Source organism: Meleagris gallopavo, chromosome 2 (genome assembly GCF_000146605.3).
Source record: "Meleagris gallopavo isolate NT-WF06-2002-E0010 breed Aviagen turkey brand Nicholas breeding stock chromosome 2, Turkey_5.1, whole genome shotgun sequence".
NCBI classification, from domain to species: Eukaryota; Metazoa; Chordata; class Aves; order Galliformes; family Phasianidae; genus Meleagris; species Meleagris gallopavo.
The window spans coordinates 99,182,316-99,195,199 of record NC_015012.2 but is presented as its reverse complement, the minus strand read 5'-3'; positions in this window follow the sequence as shown (position 1 = coordinate 99,195,199).

The following is a 12,884-nucleotide window of genomic DNA, read 5'->3' as shown; positions in this document are numbered from 1 at the left end:
AAAAAGAAAAAAAAAAAAACAACAACAAAACCATGCAATAGAAGTTCCAAATGTTAAGCTCGAGGGCCAAATAAAAACCAGTCATAAGGAAAGCGGTGTGAAAAGGATATAAACATTAGGATAAAAAACAAAGCAACAGGATTCAGCTCTTCCCAATCCAATATGGAGATGGGCTTTAGCCAGCGCTTCTACAGTAGTACATTGTTGGTGAGGCCACAGACTCATTGTCTGGCTTGGAAAGGGATAGCAAATTTCTGGGGTTTTAGCATGCTGTGAAATCCCTAAAGCTTACAAAAGAAGAGCCACAGGGACAAATTCTATATGCATGGTCCCTTTGAGATTGCTACACCATGGATGTGTAACATGGAGTGAAGGGCTGTGGTTTCCAACCTCTTTGAGATCAAATCCCTTAAAGGTTTTTAGTGAGGATGTGAACCCCATATCACAAATTTATTCATTAGGAAAGTTTCTCTTTCTAAGTTTTCTTTCACATACTCTATACAAAAAGTCTCTGTAGTCAGTGAGATCCCACAGGAAAGCTTTTATGACATACTGAACATTTAACTATGCTCGTGTATCAGCTATTGGTAATTCCAAATTGGGACCACTTCTGCTTTTGTTAGCACTAATCTGTCTGTGATTATCCAGGCACAAAGCAAAGGAAGTCAAACTGACTCATGCTGGGATAGACTATGCTGTACTTCACTACATAAAACACTTACAGATTTAGAACCACACTAAGTAGAGCAAATACTTGCATAATGCACCACCTTAAATTGCCATGTATGCTTTCTGACCCACTGAACACAGTAAAACAGCTAAGTGCATTTACTTAATCAATCACAGTTAAAGTCTGAATTGAAATCCATTTAGTATGACTTAAGTTAATGCCTGTCAGCTGGATAGTCGTAACTGCTTGAACACACATGATTAAGTCTGAAAAGATACAATATTACTTGGTGCGACCTCTCTCATTGTGATATTAGCTGAACCCAACTCCATTTTGTAATATTTGATTCTGTAAAGTTCACTGCAAAATCATTTGGAGTCTGCGAAGGCAGAAGTGAATCTACAAGAAAATAAGTCATTTAGCACACATAGCATGAACATCCAAAGAAACTATTCTGTGGCTATGGATGCACTGTGAGGCAACGAGGATAAATTCATCAGCTAAATTATTTGCTTAGTTGTCATTTATTTTATATATTCTATTAGCGGTGACATGCTTTATCCAGAATATTACAGTAAAATGCAGTGAAAATAATTGAGTCATGCAGCTACATTTCTCTTGAAATGGATTAAGTTCAGCCTCCCAGAAGACCTTAGGTAAATGAAGTTCGTGCTGAAGTCTCCAGGGCCAAATGTTATTCTGAAGTTACTGCTATGTAAACCTACTTGGCCAAATTCATCCCTGGTTCGATTTTGTTATGTCAACAGATTTTCAGAAATTGAACTTGCACCATATGCCTGTGCATTGTTGCAGTGAAAAGGAAAACAGAAAGAAAGAACAGCAGCTGCTAAGAGCACCACTGGCAATAAAATGTAAAATCATTTCAACATCTGTACCCGTGGAAAAACAGTCTTCAAAACAAAGTTTTCATTGTCTTCATTAAAAAAGTCACCTCCCTCACAAGACTGCGTTGCAAGGAAGAAATGGAACTATTGCAACTCAAAGTGAAAGAACATAGGCAACAACAGAGGAATATGCCACTCCAGACTATGGTTGATCCCACGGATCTTATGCACATACTTTCAGGTGTGGTGAATCACCTGTTAGAAAAGTAATTTTCTGTATATTAACTAGATAAGTAGCACAGATTACTTGTAAGATGTCTAACTTGGGTATGGCTAGCATTAGGTAAAATCAATCTTCCCAAAAAGTGAAATTTGGCTGTTTATCACTGTGAGAATGCTGGCAAGGACTGAGTATAGGCCAAGGGGAAGGTATAAGAAAGGAGCAAGTGAAAACTTTCCTCGGGAACATGATTTGTGGTCTGAACTGTTTTACATAAAAATAATTCCACTTATCAGAATGTCATCTTGTAAAATGATATTTAAAAAAAAAAAAGACAGAAAAAGAAAAAGGTATCCTCATCCTAACCTGAAAAGTTCCTTGGGATAACATGCATTCTGACATTTAACAAGCCTGGCACCTCTCTATTTCCCAACAGCTCAGCAATTTATAGTCTGCTCAGATAAAATTAAAAGACCATTATCCACCTTAACAAAGTGAAATTGACAGATTAAACTTTGTTTGCTTGAAAATCTACCTGTAAATCCCCACCAATTAAGCAGTCACAATGCTGTATTATGACACCTGTCAGTTTTCACAGTGAGCAGAAGATATTAATAATTTCCTTGAGCTATATTATCCTAATTGCTGAAGTTCACAGAAAAATTTAAGATGAGAAGATGCACATGGCATTATTAGAACCAAGTCAGCATTGCTATAGTTTGGTGATAAAAGAAACTCTCTCCAGATTAACTTTTGGACAGTAATTTTCTGTGATAAGTCATATTCTTGGCATCCTGCTTCCATCAGAAGTGCAGGTTCAAAACAAGAAGTACTATTTGAACAGAACATTGTAACTCCTAGGTCAAAGCACCTCTATAAGGAGCACATTTTCTATAGGTTTCCCTTCCTTAAAATCAATATTCCACATTATCTCATTTTCTACAGAGTCCTACGTTGTTCCCATTCAAGAACTTTTCCAACAAGTAAAATAAAAATACATTGGTAGTTTATGTTACCATTAAAGGTCAAAAACTCCTGATACGTGATCCCAGCATCAGATACATTTCCACAAAGGAAAAATTTCATGGAATAAAGATACATTGGTATATTTCTTACAAATAATTCTTCATTCTCATCTCATCATCTCATTATTTCACTCATAAAGATAGTTGAGCTTTGACAGGTTAGTTACCTGAGTAAATAAGATGATGCAAATAGCCAAGTGGGGAAATAAATAAATAAACTTAACAAAAAGAAGAAAATAAACAACACATTTAGCCACAGTAGAAAATCTAAATATTACTCATACATTCATAGTGCAGTGCAGAGGTGAGAAACTCCACATCTATCCAATCACTACAACCCCTTAGGCCTGATATAAAGGGGTAAGCAACTAGACATATTTTCTCTTTCTCTAACACAGAGGTCCATGCACCACTTAAGACTCTCCTGAGTTTCCAATCTGAGTATCAGTTGCTCACAAGCCTCGGCACCGAGGCAAGTAACACCTGCAATCAGTTATTCTAATTCTCCCATGTTAAGGGAAGGAAGTAGGAGTTTGGTGAAATTCAGACCATTTTTACCTCTTGTAGAAGGAGAACAGAGAGTTAAAAATAAGATTCTACTCACTGCCAGGAAGACTGACCTTGATATTCAAAATATCCACTTGTTAGTCCACCCTAGAATTTGCAATTGTAAGGAAAAACATATTTTTCTCATTTTGAAGTCTTAGGAATTGTCCTCTGCTTCCTAGTGTGGATGACTCCTGACACCACAGGACTGTTGATCATTTATGCTTCATGAAATTAACTCTTCCTAATCTATTTTTCAGAAGCAAGACAATGTTTCTAAAGTGCACAAAGTCAAATTGCAACAGTCAGTTGTTCTAAACAATGACAAATCTATGCATAAAATCACAGAATTGTAAGGATTGGAAGGGACCTCTAGAGATTGAGTCTAACCCCATGATAAAGCAGGTTCCCAACAGCAAGTCGCACAGGGAAGCATCCAGATGGACCTCGAATATCTCCAGAGGAGACTCCACAACCTCTCTGGGCATCCTGTTCCAGTGCTCCATCACTCTGTCAGGGTCCTTATCAGAGCAGAGTTGGGAAGGATCACCTCCCTCAACATGCTGCCCACATTCTTTTTAATGCACCCCAGGAAACCACTGGCCTTCTTGGCCGCAGGAGCATGCTGCTGGCTCGTGGCCAACCTGCTGTCCATTAGAACCCTCAGGTTTTATTCTGCAGAACTCCACTCCCGCAGATCATCCCCCCTAACCTGTAGTGATGCATACACAACATCACAAGCATGCACTCCATAAAACAAGGTTTTCCTACCTTAAGCTGGGAAGAGGCATCAATGAGCAGAAAACCCAAGACCATGTTGCAGGAAAGAAAACCTCTTATGAGACATCTGCAGTAAGTCCTGCCTGAGCTAGCAATAACACCTTTATTAGTACTTAGCCACTCCATCAAAATACCAAAAAGGACAGTTCAGCTGTGGATGGCATTGCACTAATCTACTGAACTGACTACCTGTAACCTTTGAATTCATGTTAGTTTTATTCTATTCTAACTTTGGGATAAAGTATTTTAAATAGTCTCTCCTTACAATATTTCTGTGAGTACGTCCCTTTTTTATTTATGAATAAATGGTTGTGTTAGTAATACACCAGCAGTTACAGAAATTCGGACAGGAATGAAGCTTGAAGAGTTACCTAATTCAAATCCTCCCATCCCTCAAAGTAGTACCGGATATTCCTAAAGAATTTTTAACAGATGTTTATTTAATCTACTATAATAAAGACTAGCCACAGGCATTGTGAATTCTAGTCCACCACTCTGCTACTGGACATCACTTTCTTCCCCTCTCCTAAACTTTCCAAGTAGCATCACAAACTAATCTGCTTTGAAGTGGTCCTTTGGAGGCTATCTTGTCCAACCCAATATTCAGAGCAAGTCCAGTCACAGCAGGCTGCACAAGGCCAACTGCATTTTGAATATCTCCAGGGTCAGAGAATTCTCAAACTTGCTGGGCATACATTGTGCCAATGATTTCTCCTACAATGATTTTTTTTTCTTCTATTGTCTAACCAGAAGCTCTTTCTTTCCAACTTGGGTATGTTGATTGTGCCCTAGACTGTACTGCTGCATGGGAGTATTGAAGCCTGGATGGAATTTTTCCAGGCAGCTGAAATCCCTTTTAACAGCATCCTTTCAGCATATTGGTGTAGTATTATCCATCTCAGTCCTGATTACTTCAACTTGGTTGTCCTCACATAGCATTTTACAAGAAAAAATATTTGCCAGAAAAGGTGTGAAGCAGGTATATGACAGGCTAAGATATAAAACTGCATCACTGCACAAGTGTTCAATTGACTATTCAGAGAAATCGCTGAGACACTGTTCCTGCATGTAAAAAAAACAGGATAGCCAGCAAATAAGTTTTTCTCTGAATAAGCATTAGCCTATGAGTGCAATCCATCTCAGCACCTGTCAGTATTACTATCCATCTTTTTTTTTTTTTTTTTAAGGAAGTGTTGAGTAGCTACTAACACTTGGATTTACATATGAAAAATTATATCTGACATTGGCACCACTTGTGAGATACTAGAGGCATTGTGTGAATGGGCTGCATTCTAGCAACACTAACAAATGTGTTTACACAGCTCATAGCAGTATCACCATCTACTCAACCCGGGACTCAATGCTGAGCCCTTTGAAGTTACTCGGGAAATTTTTACCATTGCCATTCAATGGCAGAAAGTTTGGAACAAATTATGACAACAAACTAAATCAGAAGGAATTTCAGAAGACAGAAGCATCCCTTCCCTGCCTGCCTACTCTTGCCCTATTTCTACAAACATGGTTTTCTAATGCCTAGGATAACCCATACAAATGACTGCGCGAAATCCTTAATCAGCGGAGGTTTTGCTGAAGACTGCAAAAAGACAAGGGATTTCCCAGGTTTTTGGCTGGGTTACACTTTAGCTGGACAGATTCCTAACCTCCCACAAAGAGCCCTAACAATTTCAAAGGAGCCATGGCAGGGTGGCAGCTCCTTACCAACAGATCCAGAAAGAGATCTGAGAACCGAGCTATATATCTCCCAAAAAGGAGATAAATCTTCCATCAGTGTTTTGCTTACCACAATTTTTGTGTTAAATTGAGCTGTGTTATGTTCCTGCTTCACTACCCACATCCATGAGTACAAGCAGACACAAACATTTGTGGGATCAGTGCCTTCCATCTTCAGTGTAAGCTGAAAGAACTCATATTTTAGAGATTTTCCTTGAAGTAGAAGTCTTGAAGTCTTGAAGTAGAGAATAGCTTCAGAGCAAGAATTAAATTTAATTAAGCACATTCAGTGCATCAGAAGAAACTAAGAACAATACACATTTGTTTTCAGTTGATAGTTTCCCTTTATAGGCTGCTGCTTAAAGCAAAGCACCACAAAGCACCACTTTAAGCAAAACCCTTTGGTTTTTTTGGCTTTAGCAGCAGAACAAATGTACAATTCACTAGGAAGAAAGCAAATGACATTACCTTTCTTGTGGCTACATTTGAATGAAGCACTTCACCATGTACTCAGTACAGTTTTAACTCTATATAAACACTACCTCAGGTGAAAACAAGACCTGTAATGTTCAGACTTTGAATCTGAATACACAAACACTTGCTACCAGCTGTAATCACTAGGATTTATTGCTGAGAGAAAAATGCCTGAATGCTTCTGAGATCCAAGTCATGAGTCCAGGGCCAGCAACCATCGGAAATGCCAGAGGAATCTCATGTGCTTGCACATTCACAGAATTATAGAATCATAGAATGGCTTGGATTGGAAGGGATCTCAAAGATCATCTAGTTCCAAATACCTTGCCATGGCAGTGTTGCCAACCACTAAATCAAGAGCAGATCATGGAATCATAGAATCATTTGAGTTGGAAGGGACCCTTAAAGGCATCCAATACAATTCCCCTGCAGGGGGAACAGGGACATCTACAGCTCCATCAGGTGCTCAGGGCCCTATCCATACTGATCTTGATTGTCTCCAGGAATGGGGCATCCAAAACATCTCTAGGCAAGCAGTGCCAGTGCCTCTCCATCCCTACTGTAAAAAACTTTTTTCTTATACCCAGACTTTAAATCTCCCCTTTTTTAGGTTGAAACCACTTCCCTTTGTCCTATCCTTTTGTCAGTTTGCTCAGGGCCCCATCCAACCTGGTCTCAAGCACATCCAGAGACAAGGCATCTATCACCTCTCGGGGCAGCCTGTGCCAGAACATTAGGCTCTTTTAAGTTTCATAGGTTTCAGTGTATGCCACAGACTGCTTGTGTCAAATACACTTGGAAACTCAAGGAACTGGTTTGTCCTTCACTTTGCCCTTTTTTGTCATCCTAACCAATTAATCAGAATGAGGGAGGAAATAATTCTTTATAAAAGAAAACAGTAAGAGAAAAAGCACAACTCATTGAAAATAGCATTTTACAAGAAAATGTGACCATAAACACTATTACTATTTCCAGACTGAAGACAATGAGATAAAATATCACTGAGGACCCATGCTATCCTTATTGCTCAGCTCAAACTTTTACCAGTTTCACAGATGAATTAAAAGATCAGTACTGATCCACACTGACTATTCTTTTCAGTGTCAACATTATGCTGGACAGGGAGGTACATCGAGTTGCTTAGCTTAAGAGTGTACAAGGCAGCATCCATTCCACAGCTCATTCAGGGAAAAGGTATTACTAAAATGTCATGCCTGAAGCCATCACTCAGTGCTTGTCATTAGCTAGCGCTAAACACCAAGGACTGATCTAAATTTGGGTTGCAGTAGTGGCTTGGCTCTCTTCAAAATCAAAGCCTAACTTATGGCTCTATTTGTTCTTTCAACTGGGAATAAACAAAGTTCATAAAATTACAAAGCAGCGTTGGAACTGTGATCCAGTTAAAACAGCAGTTGAGTGATTCAGATAACTGCAGAGAGAAAATATATAATAAAACCTCCTATAAAATAAGTCTTCCTTGGGATGTATCTGATCCTCTGCACCACAACTTAAATTACAGAATCCAGTGATGGGACATCCACAACTTCTCTGGGCAGCCTATGCCAGCATTTCACCACTCTTTAAGTAAAAAATTTCTTCCTAACATCTAACCTAAATCACCCGTCTTTCTTTTAAAACCATTTTCCCTTGTCCTATCACTATCAGACCATATAAAAAGTCGGTTCCTCTCCTGCTTATAAGCTCCCTTCACAGGTACTGAAGGTTGCAATGAGGTCTCCCCAGAGCCTACTCTTCTCCAAGCTAAACAAGCCCAACTTCCTCAACCTTTCTTCACAGGAGAGGTGTTCCAGCTTTTTGTCTTCATCGCCCTTTTCTGCACCCACTCCAACAGCTCCATATCCTTCTTGTACTGGAGGCCCCAGACCTGGACTCCAGATGGGGCCTCACAAAAGGCAGAGGAGAAGGGAACAAGCACATCTCTCTCCCTGCTGGCCACAAACACACCAACTGATAGCAACTGTACACTAAAGTAATATTGTACAGTAATCATTGCATCTCACAGACTATGAGGTCAATCCTTTTCCCACTGAAGCCAGGAGTGAGAGTCACTTCTGCAGTACCTCCTCCCCCAACATCAGGGAGGTTCCAAGCTGCAGCCTGCACAGCAGTTAGCATCGCTGGAAACAGCATCAGTGAAGGGAAGGAGGTAGAAGAGAAGCACAGAGTTATCAGAAGTGTCTCCAATTATCATCAAATTACCCAGACTGTGTCTTAACTCCTCCGTGCAAATCAAAACTGTTCATAGATTTTTTCTTGGTTCTCTGCCTCCCACAGGTAACCTACCTACGGTTATATCAACAGCAGTGATCGATTTGTTAGGCTCAAATAAAAATAAAGCACAGAGAAACATAAAATGCCCAGTCTATGGGACATCAAAATTGCTAATATGAAATTTTACAAGACTACTACATACAAGACACTTTTTGTCCATAAATCTTGTAGAACTTTATTAACTTAGAAGTGCTGGGAGGCAGATGCCTTCAGCTCCATGCTTTGGAAGCAGAACATGAGACTGGAGGGGTGACCTGTTCAGTATCACACAGCAAGTCAGGGTGTTCTACTTCAGCATTCCCAAAGCTACAAAGCCTCTGTCTTTGCTTTGCTTTTAGTGAGAACTGTAGGAGAGAGACCAGCCGCAAACTGCACAGGTTGAGCTCCGAGCCTGGTGTGTGAACAGTACTGCACTGGAATGATTAAACACATAGCATAGTTAACCAGCTCCTAAGATATCAGCTGGCATCTAAATTGCTTGTCTGCACTGATGAACAGAGGACAAAAATGCACAACACTGGAGGAAAGAAAGGGGAAGCAAAACTCTATTTCAAATGATAAACAACTCATGATAAACAACCTGTCTTCCTTAAAGCAGCCACACTCTGTTTTGCCCATGTGTCTTTTTTGTTGTTTTTATTAAGAGACTGGCAAGACCAAAACGTTTCCAAAAAATAGGGGGAAAAAAAAAGTTCATTGATTAGCCTTTATTCCAAGAGGGTCTTATCCAGAGCTCCCAGTGCTGGCTGTTCAGAACAGCAGGGAATCCTTAAGGGCTGGTGGAAGCACCTGCAAGAGCTGAGCCATCAGGGCCTCCCCATGGGCCATCTCCCAACTCCTCACATCTGTAAGAGTGTAACTTTGGAGCTCTCAGCTCAGACTTCCCAGAAATCTGAAGACAAAATGGGTGAGGCATTTCACTGTGAAGGGTGAGAAAATGAGCTGGAGAGCTTGTGGATAAAAGCATGGAGAAGAGAAACTCATAGAATCATAAAATTATTAAGGTTGGAAAGAACACCAATATCAAGTCCATCACCACCGTACCACCAAACCACTTCTCTCAGTACCACATCTCCATGTTTCTTGAACAGTGACTCCATCACCTCCTTGGTCAGTCTGTGCCAATCTTCACCACTCAATCTGCAAAGAAATTTTTCTTAATATCCAACCTGCACCTCTTTTGGCACAAATTAAAGCCACAGTCAACACCCTCTCCCTTGACAAGCAGGATAAATATTTTAACAGTCACCTAGTGTAGAGCAGAATGAAAAACAAAGCAAAACTATTATATGTAACTGTCATATACAGAATCTTCTTTTTAAAAAAAAAAATGAATTAGTTATCCACAAATAACAGATGACAGCAGTTTGGCACACTACTGTTCAGACTTCAGATATGCTATGAATGATAAGAAGACACAACAAAATAGAACAGAGTCAAATATAATGGAAAGTAGAGTGCAAAGAGAAGAAGTATTAGTAAAATATAGAAAACGAAACAGGCACAGAAGGAAATGAGGTATAGCAAAGAATGAATGATGGAGAATGGAGAAGCAAACGAGGGTCGTGTCTTGGTGCAGCTGATGACTTGGTGCAGAGCCATTGACTGCAACAGGTCAGTGATGGTGGCTCTCAACTAAGGATTTGTCCCTCTGCACAGAACCAAAGAAGGGCAATCAGACACCAGACTGACCAGGTGTTCTCCACTCAGAAAATAAAGAGGCAACATAGCAAGGGAATAAGATGATCTCATCAATAGCAAAGGGGAATGCAAATTCCAGAAGAGAAGAAAGAAGCTAAACAGAAAAGTATGAAAGGAGAACAAGAAAGAAGAACACATAGAGAGGGCAATGGCAAGATTAGAAGAAAATATCCACAGGTTAGTGGAATACGTTTCATTTATTCATGAGCTCTGTTTTATTATGTGTCCTTGGCAGTGATCCCGTAACTGAAAATTTGCAAAGCAGAGAATGATGTGAGTTTGGAGACTTGAGTCTTGTTTCTAGTCATTAGCCTTGGGCAGGGCTTTTTAATATATGTGCCCCAGTAGCAAGTAAACAAGTTCTTTAAACCAAGAGCCTTTAGGATGCACGCTGCAAACAAATGAGCTTAGGCCGAGCCAGAGAGGGATTCCTGGAGAATAAGCAAACCTAGCCACAACCCACTTGCAAGTAACCAGGAGGATGGACAAGCTGCTAGGAAAGATGCTGCCCAACTCTGCTGCTCACTCCAACCCCAGCTTAGGTCAGCTTATGCAGAGCATCTGTCTTTCACATGCATTCCTTGCTAGCTGACATTTGCTACACCTGGGAGCATGTGGAGCTCAGCGCGTTCAGCTGGCACAGGAAGGGCTGCACCCAGCTCCCAGCACACAGCATGCAGTGGCAGCAGTGCTGGCAGCTGTCCCATTGCAGGGCCAGCACCGGGCCCAGTACGGCTGTGCTGGGGGCTTGCCAGATGCTCAGGACAGGGAAAGCCCAGCCGTCCCCCTGTGGTTTCCCTGCAGCTGAACTCAGACACTGCTGAACTTCGTTTTGCTCCAAGGCTGAACCTGTCCTATGGTTCTAGAGAGAGTGAGCAAAGAAATGTTTTACTTAGGAATACTCTGTTTGTATAAAGAACATTTTAAGAAAACATCCAGACTGCACTTCCCTAGGGATCATAGTGAAGTTTGCATCAGTTCCACTTTTATTGATATCTGCTTCTTCGTCCACAAACACAAATGGGAAGTTGAAAGGTTCCTACCATTTTTGTCCATTGTCTCAGCAGCAAGATTGATAAGACTTTCAGATACAGTGTTCAAGGAGGAAAGTTTCTTCAAAAAGAGCTGTAACATCCTCTGTTGTCAATACATATAGATTTCACTTATTTTAAGATCAATTTCAACAAATCTTTTCAGCCAGTCTAAGGAAGGCTTAATAGACAAAGTAAACAACCAGGTAACTTGGATATTGGAACTGGATGGTCTTTCCAACCGAAGCCATTCTATGATACTATGATATTATTTCTGGAGCCTATCTTCAAATCCTGCAATTGAAAAAAAAAAACAAAAAAAAACTACCACCACCACCAACAAAAAAATCACAGAACTAATGATACTGTGCCTCTATAAAAATAAATGCTTTCAAAAGCATGAACCATCCAAAAGCAAGGTATGGATATTGCCAGTGAAAGCTCTTTTATCATCATTTAGCTGCCAACACACATATAAATCATTTACCCAATTTCAGAACATAAAATTCTCTTTGCCTATCCACAGTGCTGTCTCAGCAGAAGTTCAGATACACAATCCATGATGTTTTGTCCCAGTTTGCCAATTGTCTTCCATTGCCCCAAGTGCAACCTTTCTGAACAGTGAAAACTGGACAAGTATAAGTTAACAAGGAGAAGATCACAGAATCATAAAGGCTGGAAAGCCCACTAAGATCATCTAGTAGAACCACCATACCATTAAACAACATCACTAAATACGATGTCTACCCTTTCCTTGAAAACCTCCAGGGACAGTGCAGGTTTTGAAAGATGCAGTTCTGTATTAAAGTCAATTCTCATCAGAAATGATTACTGCTCTCTACATCACTGCAATGGGCAGCTTCTTCTCAGCAGGAGACAGCAAATACAACCTACAGAGTTAAAAAGTCACCACTGCACCAAATACTCAGGCTCTTTTAAGAAGTGTATTCCTACCTCCTCGATCTTCTTTGGATGTTAGTCTGAATAACTTATGCCATCTATTGGCCTCAACCAGAGATAGATGCTCCGAGGAGAACTTTAATTCTGAGAAAGCAACTACGTTACAAGGGATCTGAGGGTAGATCTGCAAGTTCTGCTAATGGAATCAATACGTTGCCACTACTCTGATCCTGAGGTCCACCTTGCCTGGCTGAATGTGCTTCAGACTGCAGCTCCCAGAATAACCACTTAGGTAAAAAAGGGTATTGGCACAAGGCTAGCTCACACTGCTTGGGAATCCAGAGACTGAGCAGCGAGGATTTGCATTCTTACAGAAGCACATAGGAAAAGTCTTTATTATGATCAGATCCACTTAGATCTAAAATCAGGAAACTATCTCCAACTCAGTAACTCTGCCTCACATTGGCCATGCAGAGACTTCTCTCCCATTTCTGCACCCACAGTGGCTATTTAGTGATCCACGGCTCCTCAAACCGACTTCACTTTTCTATCTAAATGCATTTTTAAAAGGCAAGGCAGAGCTCTGCAGTGCGAAAGAGACTCGGAGACGTTCCCTATCGATCCGCTCCCGCACAGCCCATTAGAAGCGGCCGCCCGGCATCATCTCGT